Genomic DNA, 12,682 nt, shown 5'->3' on the forward strand with positions numbered 1-12,682 from the left:
CCGCACGCGACGTCATGAAAATCAATGTTTGCCGGGAAATCCAAATGCCAGGTTTTTTCAGAGGCGGACCAATTCGCCTCAAATGGCTTGATTTCAACTGAATTTTTCTGGTATTGCGCAAGGTAAAAAAAAAATTGCACAAAATGCAAAATGTGACAGATATTTGACCAAAGTTTAATATAAAATAGGAGAATTACATTGATCTTGCTCCTGAATTTACCCAAGATGTGCCCTTTAATGATAGTACTGACGATAGAAAAATATTCAAAAGTTAAGCAATGACAGGTTTGGAAACTCAGATGAACGTCTGATATGCCTAATACTAGCCCCAATCATATGTGCTATAACTAATACGGCAAACGGCAAAAACATAATTGTTTAATTCTCATCTCGGCAAAAAAGAAAAAAGGACACGGACCAGGAGATGGTGGCTGAGGAGGAAAAGAGGATGACAGAGCCCCTGAAAGGCTTTCTTTCTTTTTTAGATCCAGAACAAAGTTTGTACCGTTTCGTCCTTGGGTTCCACAAGTAGTCGTGCTCTGAATGTGAATTAGATCAGATGATAAGTTACACAATCTCTATTACATCTCACAAAATAAAAAAAAAAAAAATCATGAGCTGCCCATCACTTTTAACTTGATGCAAGAGAGCTAACATTATCCCTACATAGCTAGTGATAACTTTCAGCTATGTTAGCAAAAACCACCACTAGTTAGCTAAATCCCATTCAATCCTATGGAGCGGTCGGTGGTTAGCCGGGAAAAAAAAAAAAATCAATCAATGTCTTAATTATAACCTGAGCACATAAACATAGAGGTCTGTTGGTTTTCTCAGCATTTGATGAGGTAAATTCACCACTTTGGGGTTCCACAGAACAACTTACTGCCATAAAAAGATAAAAGTCGTGTCTTTTTTTCTTTGCTGAACTGCCGTTGAGACGCCATCATCTTTCTTGAAAATTTCCAAAGCTCTCAGGTGGTCATGTGATTCGCTGCTAGCACTCTGATTGGATGAGCTTAAAAAGTTGCCCAAAACCATCAAAATCGTTCGAATATAAATGACGTCGCCCAATCTCAGTAGGAAAGTATTGAAGCGTAATTGCCCAGCAACACTGCCCAAAAAGTTGCCCTGTGTATCATCACCTTCAGATTACTGAAAGTAGATGAAACCGACGTCAACGTCGGTAATGAATTAGCAGTCTCAGGTTTGTTCTTTGTTGATGTGAAGAGGTCATTTGCCTCCCAACACACGAAAAGCTCATGGCAAATGGCTAATTCCCACACGTTCCTGTCATTTCACTTTCAGTAAATGTCGTTCCATCAGCGATGGCGCACCAATTGCAGTCATCGCTCACATTCCCTCAGCACATTTATCAAGTCCTAGAAATCGAGAGCCACTTTGTCAGAGCGTTTTGTCAGCCACTTTTGTGGCGTGAGCTCCTAAAAGCATTCACAGTGTAAAAAACCTGCAATTTGCTGCAAGGTGAAATTGGTGTTGGCAGACTAATTCAAATCTGTTATTGGTTATTAAAGTGCAGAAATTGAATAATGGAGTGGCAGGAGTTTTGTAGCGACGGGTGCTTTGCGCCGCTTGTGGCGAGGCAGAGGGGTGGCTGCGCTCATCACCCCCACACACCCGGCCCATCAGTTTTAATCAGGCAGAGCGACGGGCAGCTCTGTCCTCCGGGAGCCTCTCTTCATTAAGCGCTCGGTCAGCCAGCGTCACTTGCACGTGTGCTCCATTAAGGATCATTACCTAGGTTCGGCCGCTGTGCACAACTGCAGAGGAGCGGAGCAGAGCTGCATTGCAGCACAGCCTGGTATCTCTGTACATCGTGAACACACCTACAGACCTGCCGTCCACAAAACTCTTTCTGCTGATCCATGCAAATATAAAGCCCAATGGGGTTTATCTGTGCAGATAACCCTCTTTTGCTATATCCTAAAACAACGACTAAAACATTCATATACAAATAAAAATGTGCATTCGAGCTCACTTTACAAGCCAAAAAGGGTGAAAACACATCAACGTAGTATGAATTCAGTATGTGAGTAGATTTCTTCTGGGAAACCTTCCTACTCAATATGCCTTTGTGTTCAGGCCGAATGTTGGAGCCTTACATGTCGCGTGTGTGTGTGTGTGTGTGTGTGTGTGTGTGTGTGTGTGTGTGTGTGTGTGTGAGATGCTGGCCTCTTAGAGATGCTGGCCTCTTCTGCCCCTCGGACCTGCTTGATCCATCCTGGTGCCCTGTGTCTGGTCGGAGTTTTATCGCACCGCTCCTGTGAAGGACGGCCCCATGAGGACAGTTGAGGGTTATACCTGTTAAAACTGTTAATGTTATAGTCAGGCTGTCTGTTGTTGCCCAAATGAGGATGGGTTCCCTTTTGAGTCTGGTTCCTCTCGAGGTTTCTTCCTCATGTCGTCTGAGGGAGTTTTTCCTTGCCACCGTCGCCACAGGCTTGCTCATTGGGGATAGATTAGGGATAAAATTAGCTCATGTTTTAAGTCGTTCAAATTCTGTAAAGCTGCTTTGCGACAATGTTTATTGTTAAAAGCGCTATACAAATACACTTGATTTGATTTGATTTGATTTGACTCTCTTTCTCTGGCTCATCTCTCCTCTCTCTCTCTCTCTCTCTCTCTCTCTCTCTCTCTCTCTCTCGTGTCGCTTTTGATTACATGTCTCTTGCTCGTCTCTCTCGTGTGTGTGTCTCTCTCTTTGGCTCGTCTCTCTGTCTGGCTCGTCTCTCGTGTGTGTGTGTCTCTCTCTGGCTCGTCTCTCTCTCTTTCTCTCGTGTCTCTTTGGATCACACATCTCTTGTCTCTCTCTCGCTCGTCTCTTTCATGTGTGTGTCTCTCTCTCGCTCTCTCTCATGTCGCTTTTGATTACATGTCTCTTGCTTGTCTCTCTCGTGTGTCTCTCTCTCTCTGGCTCGTCTCTCGTGTATGTGTGTGTCTCTCTGGCTCGTCTCTCTCTCTCTCTCTCGTGTCTCTGGATTACACGTCTCTTGTTTCTCTCTTGCTCGTCTCTCTCGCTTGTCTCTTTCGTGTGTGTGTATCCTCTCTCTCTCTCTCTTGCTCGTCCCTCCCGTGTCCCTCTCTCTCTCTGGCTCGTGTCTCTCTCTCTCTCTCTCTCTCTCTCTCTCTCTCTCTCTCTCTCGTGTCTCTTTGGATTACCTCTCTCTTGCTTGCCCCCCCCCCCCCCCCCCCCCCCCCCCAGTATCATGGATGTGAAACACGGCTGCCCCATGGCCTGGGAGATATTTCAAAGAGAGATGAGTGTGGCTTGCTGCTCTATTTTGGAACGGCTCCTCATTTCTGACTGAATCAGTTTTGAACCCTGGATCTATCTGTCTGTGTTAGGACTTGGTGGGGTGGCTTTGACAGTTTGTGTTGGACACTGGGCTTCAGCATCATCTCATATTCCCTCATGTTCGCCCGCCCCATCCATCTCTGTCTGTTCTCGCTTTTTTCCTCACACTCACTCGCTTGCTGCCTCATGATTACTTTTCCATGCCTGGCGCCCTCTGACCTCCACCTGCTGTTGACAAGTGGGCACCTTGTCTCAGACCTGCAGGGCCACAAGGCTCTAGACTCGGAGACAAATTGCCATTTTTTTTCTCCGTTTGTGAAGCATCTCGTCCATGCCGGAACGCAAATTTTAAAATAAAAATGTTTTTTTTCCTCATCTTTACTTACTATGTAGGTTCAGCTATGCAGTAAAATCAGACTAGTCAGTGTTGTCGGTGTCGTTATGGCTTCCTTATAATCTTTTCTCTTTTAATGTTTAATTGTTTAATCTCCAGTCAAGATCTATATTTAGACAGCATGAGAACACACTCCATCATGGTTGCTAGTTTGCAACGTTTCTCTTCCAAAAGGTGTTGTCGTGCTGTCTCACAAGCCAGATGTCCAGCATTATCATTGTGTTGCATCATTTCCTACTTGCAACCAATGTATATACATGGAAGTGTGGAGAGCCAGGCTGCATCTAAATACCCATACTTCCATACTATTAGGATGCAAAAAGTAGTATGTAAGGTGTCCAAATACTCACTAGGCATTTAATAGTAGTCGAACAGTACCTGGCGGATCTCCTACATCCGTAGTATGCAAATATATCACATGAAGTGACACTGCGCTATCCCATAATTCACCTGGAGACTCAATAACCAAACAACAAGAAGTCCCTTGGGGAAAATAAAAAGAAGACGGATGTCCAAAGTTGAGCCGGTTATTAAAGCGATGTACAAGTGTATTAGAAATGATTTCAACAGTTCTGCCATTGAAGATATAGAATATAAAGTTATTCCATGAAATCGAGTCGTACATGAGCTGATAGCTGACGAGGCGCGTAGCACAGAGTCAGCTCTAAGCCGTGTACGACGAGATTGAGTGGAATAACTGTTTTATTCTATCCACATTCACTGGGTTTTGAGAAACAAAGCATTTTTATTTTTTGCAAATTCAAAAAATAAAAAATTTCCTACAAAACATTTCCTGCTTAGGATGTAAACAAACCAGCGAAATGACAGTAGCAATTTGTGAAAAATGCAATAATAATTATTGAAAAATAAAAAAGCTGCGTTCTGACTATCAAATACTTTTATTCCATATTTTGTTGCTTTTTTTGGGGGGGGTTCTTTGGGAGTTTTTGGTGGTTGGCAAACCAACTTAAAGGTGCATTACTGACACCAACTGGGCTGGAGTGTGGAACAGGAGAAACTGGGGGACTTTTAGCTATTCATGTTTCTTTTAAATACTTGATAATTTTTGGGGTTTTGTTTTCAAGTAGAGTTTTTATTTCGTCCTCGGTTGGTTCAGCAACACGCTCCAGCATTTTGTTTTTCTCTACTCACGGAATATGAGCTGATATCCTAGTAGTAGAGTAGCCAATCAGAGCGCGCGACTGCTCGTATCCAGTGAATGTGGATAGAATGAAGATATGTATTTACAGTACTGTGCAAAAGTCTTAGGCACATGTAAAGTAATCCTGTAGACCAAAATGGCTTAAAGATAATGAAATTAAATGTTTCAACATTTAAAATAATACCATAAACAGTAATCAGTAAGCCATCGTCAATGAAACCAAGTCATTATTTAGTGTGAGACAACCCTTTGCTTTTAAAAAAAAAAAAATAGTCGTCTCAGGTCCAATGAGTGCAGTTTGATAAGGAAATGAGCTGTAGGTTTTACTGAGTATCTTACAGAACCAGCCACAGTTCTTCTGGACACTTTGACTGTTACACTCGCATCTTCATTTTGCACCAAAACCCAGCAGCCTTCATTATGCTTTCTTTTTTAATCTGAAAAGTGCTCTCTTGTGGAATATGCTGCTCAGATACAAACATATTTTTTCTCTAACATTTAATTTTGTGCTGGAAAATGAACAAATGTTTGGACTCTTAAAATGCTTTTGTAATGTTTTGACTCGATAATGTAGAAATTGTAAAATAGAAATATATAACAAAGTTTGTATGAAAAAATATATAGGGTGCCTCAGACTTTTGTACAGTACTGTATGGTGTTTTTTTTTTTGTGGCATACATGGGTATACGTCATCTGTGAACATGGGTCAGAGGACAGGAAAGATGGAGATGGAGTGCATCCAAATTGTGTCCTTATTACTTGCTTGGATACTTGTAGAACACACTACGGTTACGGTTGGGTAGTAGGTCGTTACCCGTGGTTAGTACATACTTGCCCCTTTTCCACCAAATCAGTTTCAGGGCTGGTTTGGGGCCAGTGCTGGTGCTGGTTCACAACTCGTTCAACTTGCGCGCCAGCTGAGAACCAGTTTGCTTTTCCATAGGTCGCGGTGCTAAGGGAAGACGTCATTATGTCGCTGTATACGTCAGTTACGTCGTTGTATACGTCATTAAGTCGCTGTATACGTCAGTTACGTCGCTACGTTTGCATAAACCTTGGCGCGAATATCGAAGCAAAAACAACACGGAAGAAGCAGCAGCAACAACAACAATAATAATAATAATGGATGACTTCGCGTTTGTACAGCTGCTGCTTCCCGTCGCTTAAAAATGGCGATCTTTCGCGGTCTTGTTATTGTTGTTGGTCTTAACAACTCCGCCCCCCCACTGACGTAAGCGGTTCTTTCCTCTGGCCCAGCAGAGAGTTGGTGCTAGCCTGGAACCGGTTTTTCTGGCCCCAGAGCCAGTTCTTTGTCAATGGAAACAGAAAACCCGGTTCCAAACTAAGCACTGGCCCCGAACCAGCCCTGGAACTGCTTTGAGTTTTTGGGTGCAGCCCCAGTCTTCAACCTTCAGCAAAATGGCTCAGATATTCTGTGGTCCTTGGGTGGAGGATCTGAGGTTGAGATGCACATGAAGTTAGTCCTGATTGGGACTTAAGCACACGAAATCCAGCACAAGTGTTGGTTTAATGTTTTTATGCAACTCTGCTTCATCAGGTTTGTTTGCCTCACATTCATTTAAACTTGACGCTCAATCACCAAACGCGACTGCTTCATTTTCATCTTCAGAATCTTGATGAAAGCTCTGGGATGGACTGAAACCTCATAAAAAGTCTCGACAGAGGGTAAAGGCATGCCCTAATGATTCCATCTTCCCTTAATACATTTATTTCCTTCTTACACAGCACCTGTACGGACTGTAATGGGATGAGAAGTGAACTGACTTTGTCCTGCACTGGGTGTGCTGTAATTGGAGTCTGATGGGGAGCCTAATTGTAAATGGGTTTTGTATCAGTACTCATTTCTTCTGATGTCCGGTGAAGGCTCGTCCGGTGTTTGGTGGGGGGGGCGAGGAATGTCTCAGGCGTCCCTGCTAAACCTCCAGTCTCGCACTGTTACACACAGCTACGGCTCTGACCGGATTCTTGCTCTTCTCCAAGTCGTGTGTAATGAAGTTGTTAATGGAATATCTGTGCGAGTTAATAAATACACTTCAAATGTTTTATAACTGATGTTGAAGGATGAGTCCATGCACAGGCGCAAGTTTTAATAGAATCGTTTTCATGTGGAGTTCTTTAGAAAAATTTCAGGATACTGTTTCTGGCTAAAAGTGATTTTCAATTAAATGTCATATCACTGAAAATCAATGTGTAATGCTTGTTAAAATGACTACTGTAATTTCCGGTAGGTAAGTCATTTATTATTTAAAACTATCATGTAAAAATACTATGTATTATTAAAATTATCATTAAAAAAATCAGTGATTTAATATCCAGAGTGTGTTCAATTTTTTTCCGAGCGAATATCAGCGGCTTTTATTGTATAATTGACTTTTGTGTTTGCATTGTAATTTGTGGATTTTTTTCCCAAAAAAATCTCCACGCACTCTTTATGATAGGAATATCACTCACACACACACAATACAGCCCATAATATACTTCCATTGCCCTTGAGTGGTTTCTTTGGTTCTGACAGTTTGGATTCCTAAATTAGAAAAAAAACCAACAACATAAAATAACACTTTCCTGAAAAGTCTTAAAAGGGTGGTACGGTGGTGTAGTGGTTAGCACTGTCGCCTCACAGCAAGAAGGTTCTGGGTTCGAGTCCAGTGGCCGACGGGGGCCTTTCTGTGTGGAGTTTGCAAGTTCTCACCGTGTCTATGTGGGTTTCCTCCGGGTGCTCCGGTTTCCCCCACAGTCCAAAGACATGCGGTTAGGTTAACATGGGGCAGCCATGGCCTGAGGTTGGGCTGAAGTGCCCTCGAGCAAGGCACCGAACCCCCAACTGCTGCCCGGGCTCGTTGCTCACTTGTGTGTGCATGTGTGTGTTCACTGCTTCAGATGGGTTAAATGCAGAGGAGGAATTTCACAGTGTGCTTAAGTCTGTGCTTGTGTGTACATGCGACAAATAAAGGCTTCTTGGCTGCTTCTTCTTCTTATAAAATGAGACTTTCCTGAACATTCAAAAATATCGACCTTTTCAAAGTGTTTGTCACATGATCACAATTTCTAGCTCTAAAATGCTGAAGATGCTCCTTCAATCCTTTAATCATATTAAACGATGGCACTTCAGTGAAATGTTCAAGGACCAAGTAATGATTTATCATGAATTCAGTATAATTTATTGGTGAAGTTATGTAATGATATATTTTTTTATTAATAATAATAATAATAATAATAATAATAATTGACGTTATTTGGCAACAGGTCACTAGTATGATTGAGTATCAATAAAGGGCATCCCAGAGAGTCTCTCAGAAGTAAAGATGGGGAGGGGTTCACTGCTCTGTGAAAGGCTGCATGGCCAACAATTTAAGAATAACATTCCTCACTGTACAATTGCAAAGAATCTGGAGAAATCTCTGTACACAAGGAACAAAGCCAAAAAACAACATTGGGTGCCTGTGATCTTCAGGCCCCCAGGCGACACTGCGTTAAAAACAGACATGATTCTGTAGTGGAAATCACTGTATGGGCTCAGAAATGCTTCAGAAAACCATCGCCTGTGAAAACGGTTCATTACTGCATCCACAAATGCAAGTTAAAACCAGATATGAACAATATCCATAAACACCGCCACCTTCTCTGGGCCCGAGCTCTTTTACGATGGACTGAGGCGAAGTGGAAAACTGTCCTGAGGTCTGGCGAATCAAAAGTAAAAATTCTTTTTAGAAATCATGGACATCACGTCCTCCAGGCTAAAGAGGAGAGGGACCATCTGGCTTGTTATTAGTGCACAGTTCAAAAGCCAGCATCTATGATGGTATGAGGGTGCATTAGTGCACATGACATGGGTAGCTTGTACATTTGGGAAGGCATCATTAATGCTGAATGATATATCCAGGTTCTAGAGCAATACACTGCTATCCGGGGGCGTCGTGGATAAGGCGCCATACCATAACTCCGGGGACCCGGGTTTGATTCCGATCCAAGGTCATCTCCCGATCCCTCCCTGTCTCTCTCCCGCTCATTTCCTGTCTCTACACTGTCCTATCCAATAAAGGTGGAAAAAGCCAAAAAAAAATCTTAAAAAAAAAAAATACGCTGCCATCCAGACAAAGTCTTTTTCAGGGAAGGCCTTCCTTCTTTCAGCAAGACAATGCCAAACTGCTTTCTGCACATATTAAAACTGCATGGCTCCGTAGTAAAAGAGTCCAGGTGCTAAACTGGCCTTCCTGCAGTCCAGCCCTGTCTCCCATTTAAAACATTTGGTGCATTATGAAACGCAAAATATGACAAAGGAGACCCCGAACCGTTGAGCAACTGAAATTGTATATCAGGTAAGAATGGGACAACATTTCTCTTTCAAAACTACAGCAATTGGTCTCCTCAGTTCCCAGACGTTTACAGAGTGTTGTTAACACGGTGGTAAACATGCCCCTGTCCCGACTTTTTTGAAACGTGTTGATGGCATCAAATTCAAAATGAGCATATATTTTTCAAAACACAATAAAATTTCTCAGTTTCAAAACTTTATATGTTGGCTTTGTACTCTTTTCAGTGAAATATAGGGTTTCCGTGATTTGTAAATCATGGCATTGTTTTTATTCACGTTTCACACAGCACCTCAACTTTTTTGGAATTGGGATTGTAACAACAAAAGCTCTCTTTTCTGCTTTGAGGTCTTCTGAGGGAGGCTTCAAACAAAGCACAGAACACTGTTCTGGGCTGTTGGAGCCGTCATGCTGAGATTTCTGAGATTTCTATCTTGAGAAAAAGAATCTCTAAAGACCACGTCAAGATACCTTTCTGTCTCTTGCATCAGATTTAACAAGACTATCTTTCATACAGCCTGTTTTTCAAGTAATTGAAGTTTATAACTCGTTTGCATATGTTTATAAAAGCGGCAGGATGTGTGAAGTTTGTTGAAGACACTTGTGGCCATGTGTGTAATGTCTTTGAGTGTCGATCAAACGCTTACACGAGGCTGAAAACGATTCCCACGTCGAATACAGCTGTGCTGCTCAGCCATAAAAGTGGAACCGAGTCTCCTTGCGAGTTTTGTTGTCGAGAAGCTGGTAAGTCAATGGAGCATAAATCCTTACCTCAGCACGGGGGGAGTCGCTGCATTGAACAGCTATATTTTTCAGCCTAAATGGTGCCGGGGGTGACGGAGAAATAAAGGGACGTCAGAAGGCTGTGTAGAAGGCAGAGGGGAAAGCAGCCGAGCTATCACACGTCAGTTTTTTGGCCACTCGTCCTTGCAATGATGGACTCTGAGACCGAGGTCATTTATTGCCATGAGCAGACTCTTGTATTATTCGTGCATGCTGGTGATTTATGACTGCACCTGGAGGAAAATATAAGAGCTCGTGTGAGACAGAGAGCCATTACTACTCCTACTACTGCGTGTTAATATATTTTCTTGTGTATGGTTTTGCAGCGTCATTCTTCATTTCAGTGCATACATTTGGATTTCTATGTAGATACATATACACAAATGATCTTTTCCGTCATTTCTGTTCTCCAGGATATCCACCTTGTCTCTCAGACAGCCTCCTCTAAAAGCAATCTCGCATAAACCTGTCAAGTAAAAAAATTAATGTCCGGTCCACTATAACTTTCCGCTGGTCAGACCATCACTCCTGCAGAGTGCTGATGAACAGCTGGCCATCAGATATTAAACCCTCCTTCTCAGCACAACAAGACTTTTGCACCTCTGCAACCTCCAGCTAAGCTCTGCTTCTGATAGCAGAAGAACAGCACTGTGGACTCAGCATTTCTGCTCTAAATTCTGCTGCAAGCTCTCCATTCGGCTTAAATCCTTTCCTCTGACTGCACAAACACGCAAGAGCACCCTTCTGAACGATGTACTGCTGTTGTGTTCCCAAAGCTCATAGCTGTGTCATTTCTAAACCTTCGTACTTTAAAAGTGTTGAGCTCATCACCTTCAAATCCACTCGAAAGGTGATCAGAATGCAGGAGGTTGGCATATTAACCGTTAGAGCAGTTAGTAATTCACGCACGTTCTTTAAGTTTCAAAAAATATAACTACCTACAGTCTCATTTGTGTCTTCGGAGTATCTTTAGCTCATCTGGCCATAAGGCCGATGAGCTGTTGCCATGGCGTGGCGTCCGTCGTCCACAATTCAGTTAAATCGTATCTCCTCCGTCAGTTCTGTATGGGTTTCCGTTCCGATTATTTTGTTTGAAAGATCTTGTTACTCTACACAAAACTTGGTTGCTGTTTTGTCAAATTGTTTGCTAACAAGCCGGTAATTAGACCAAATTAACGAATGTTCCAGGTATTGTATTACAATAGGCCATTTGCAGGAATTGGTCATGTGTCAATTTTCCCCATAGCAACAAGCCCGTGGTGGGCAAGCTAACTTCTGTCGTAAGTTAAAGCAAAGCCGTAAAAGAAAGTCTTTTGGACTCAAGTTGGTCGCCGCCGAAAGAAATTCATGTGCGAAATGGCGGATTTCTCAGGTATGTTTATAACTTATAATTTGTCCTTTTCTACCTTTATCATTCGCTTAATGTGTGCAGATTCTTTCGGCATTTCACAAGCATGTGGTGAATAAAGTTGTTGTTGTTCTTCTTATCTCCTCTCTCTCATTTCTCATCTGATTTCAGTTCTGATCGATGTCTTGGGTAGATCTTCCCATGAGGAACAAAACTTGGTAGTTTGCGTGTTTGTTTATTTTCAGTTAAATCATTATCTCCTCCCTCAGTTCTCAGTGGATTTCAGTTCTGATTGTTTCGTTTGAAAGAACTCAACCTTCTGCACAACACTTGGTCATTGTATTGTCAATTTTTTGCTAACAAACTGCTAATTAGGTCCCCTTAACAAGCTTTGGGGCTTCTCATTATTTGAATTGTATCTCCTCTCACAGTTCTCACTCAATTTCATTTCAGCTCGATGTTTTAGGTCGATCTTCCCTCAGGGAACAAAACGTGGCCGTTTGTTTGTTAATTTTCTTGTTGTAAACAATTTGTTTACTACTTTGTTTATTTTCACTTAAATCGTGTCTCCTCCCTTGCTCAGTTCTCAATGGATTTCAGTTCTGATGTGTTTTATTTGAAAGAACTAGACATTTTGCACAACACTTGGTCATTGTATTGTCAGTTTTTGGGGGGTTTTTTTGGCTAACAAATGAGTAATTAGGTCAACTTAACACATTTTCTTCTGACGAGAATTGTATCTCCTCTCTCATTTATCATGCAAATTCAGTTCTGGTGGATGCTTTGGGTCGATCTTCTGTTGAGGAACAAAATGCAGTCCTTTGTTGATTTTCCTGTTGCAAACAGTTAGTCGTGGAGGTTGGTCCTGTCTCACACTGTCACATTTCAGTTCTGTCTGATGTTTTGGTCGTCATGGTCGTTTTGATGCCAGGCCAGATGAGCGACTACGTCCTTAACGTTCTGTTTTGGATTCTCTGTTATAATGTTAACTCCCCCTGAAACCCATCCCAGTACTGGACATCCTTTCTGCTTTATTTGTTTTAACTCTGGCAAAACAATTGCCAGGTAGTTTGGCAAACGTCAAATAGAGCGCTTGAGAAATACTGTAGCACATTCAATCCATCACTCACTCACTCACTCACTCACACTTCTTCCAGCTTGTCCCACTTATGTGTGTGGGGTTCCTGCCATGTGGACCTTTTTGATCTACATGTCATATTAATTGGAGCATAGTTTTACGCCAGATGCCCTTCCCATTTCTGGGCTTGGGAAACAACCATTCACACCTATGGGCAATTTAGAGTAGCCAGTTAACCTAATACCCAGGTCAGATGGCAGGTTGCAACTA

General features: G+C 42.3%; 1 protein-coding gene across 8 annotated transcripts in view; it reads left to right on the top strand.

The window, feature by feature from the left end:
- adarb1b (adenosine deaminase RNA specific B1b) overlaps positions 1-12,682 on the top strand; it is a 520,712-nt gene that overhangs the window by 371,576 nt on the left and 136,454 nt on the right. Inside the window, exon 1 of one of the 8 annotated variants that reach the window (XM_060930276.1) lies at positions 9,871-9,947. The exons of the other annotated variants lie outside the window; for them this stretch is intronic. The gene's annotated coding sequence lies outside the window, so the exon portion shown is untranslated. Of the gene's footprint in view, positions 1-9,870; positions 9,948-12,682 lie in introns of those variants that run through there. 8 annotated transcript variants of the gene reach the window in all.

The sequence above is a fragment of the Neoarius graeffei genome, chromosome 9 (genome assembly GCF_027579695.1).
Source record: "Neoarius graeffei isolate fNeoGra1 chromosome 9, fNeoGra1.pri, whole genome shotgun sequence".
In the NCBI taxonomy this organism is placed as follows: Eukaryota; Metazoa; Chordata; class Actinopteri; order Siluriformes; family Ariidae; genus Neoarius; species Neoarius graeffei.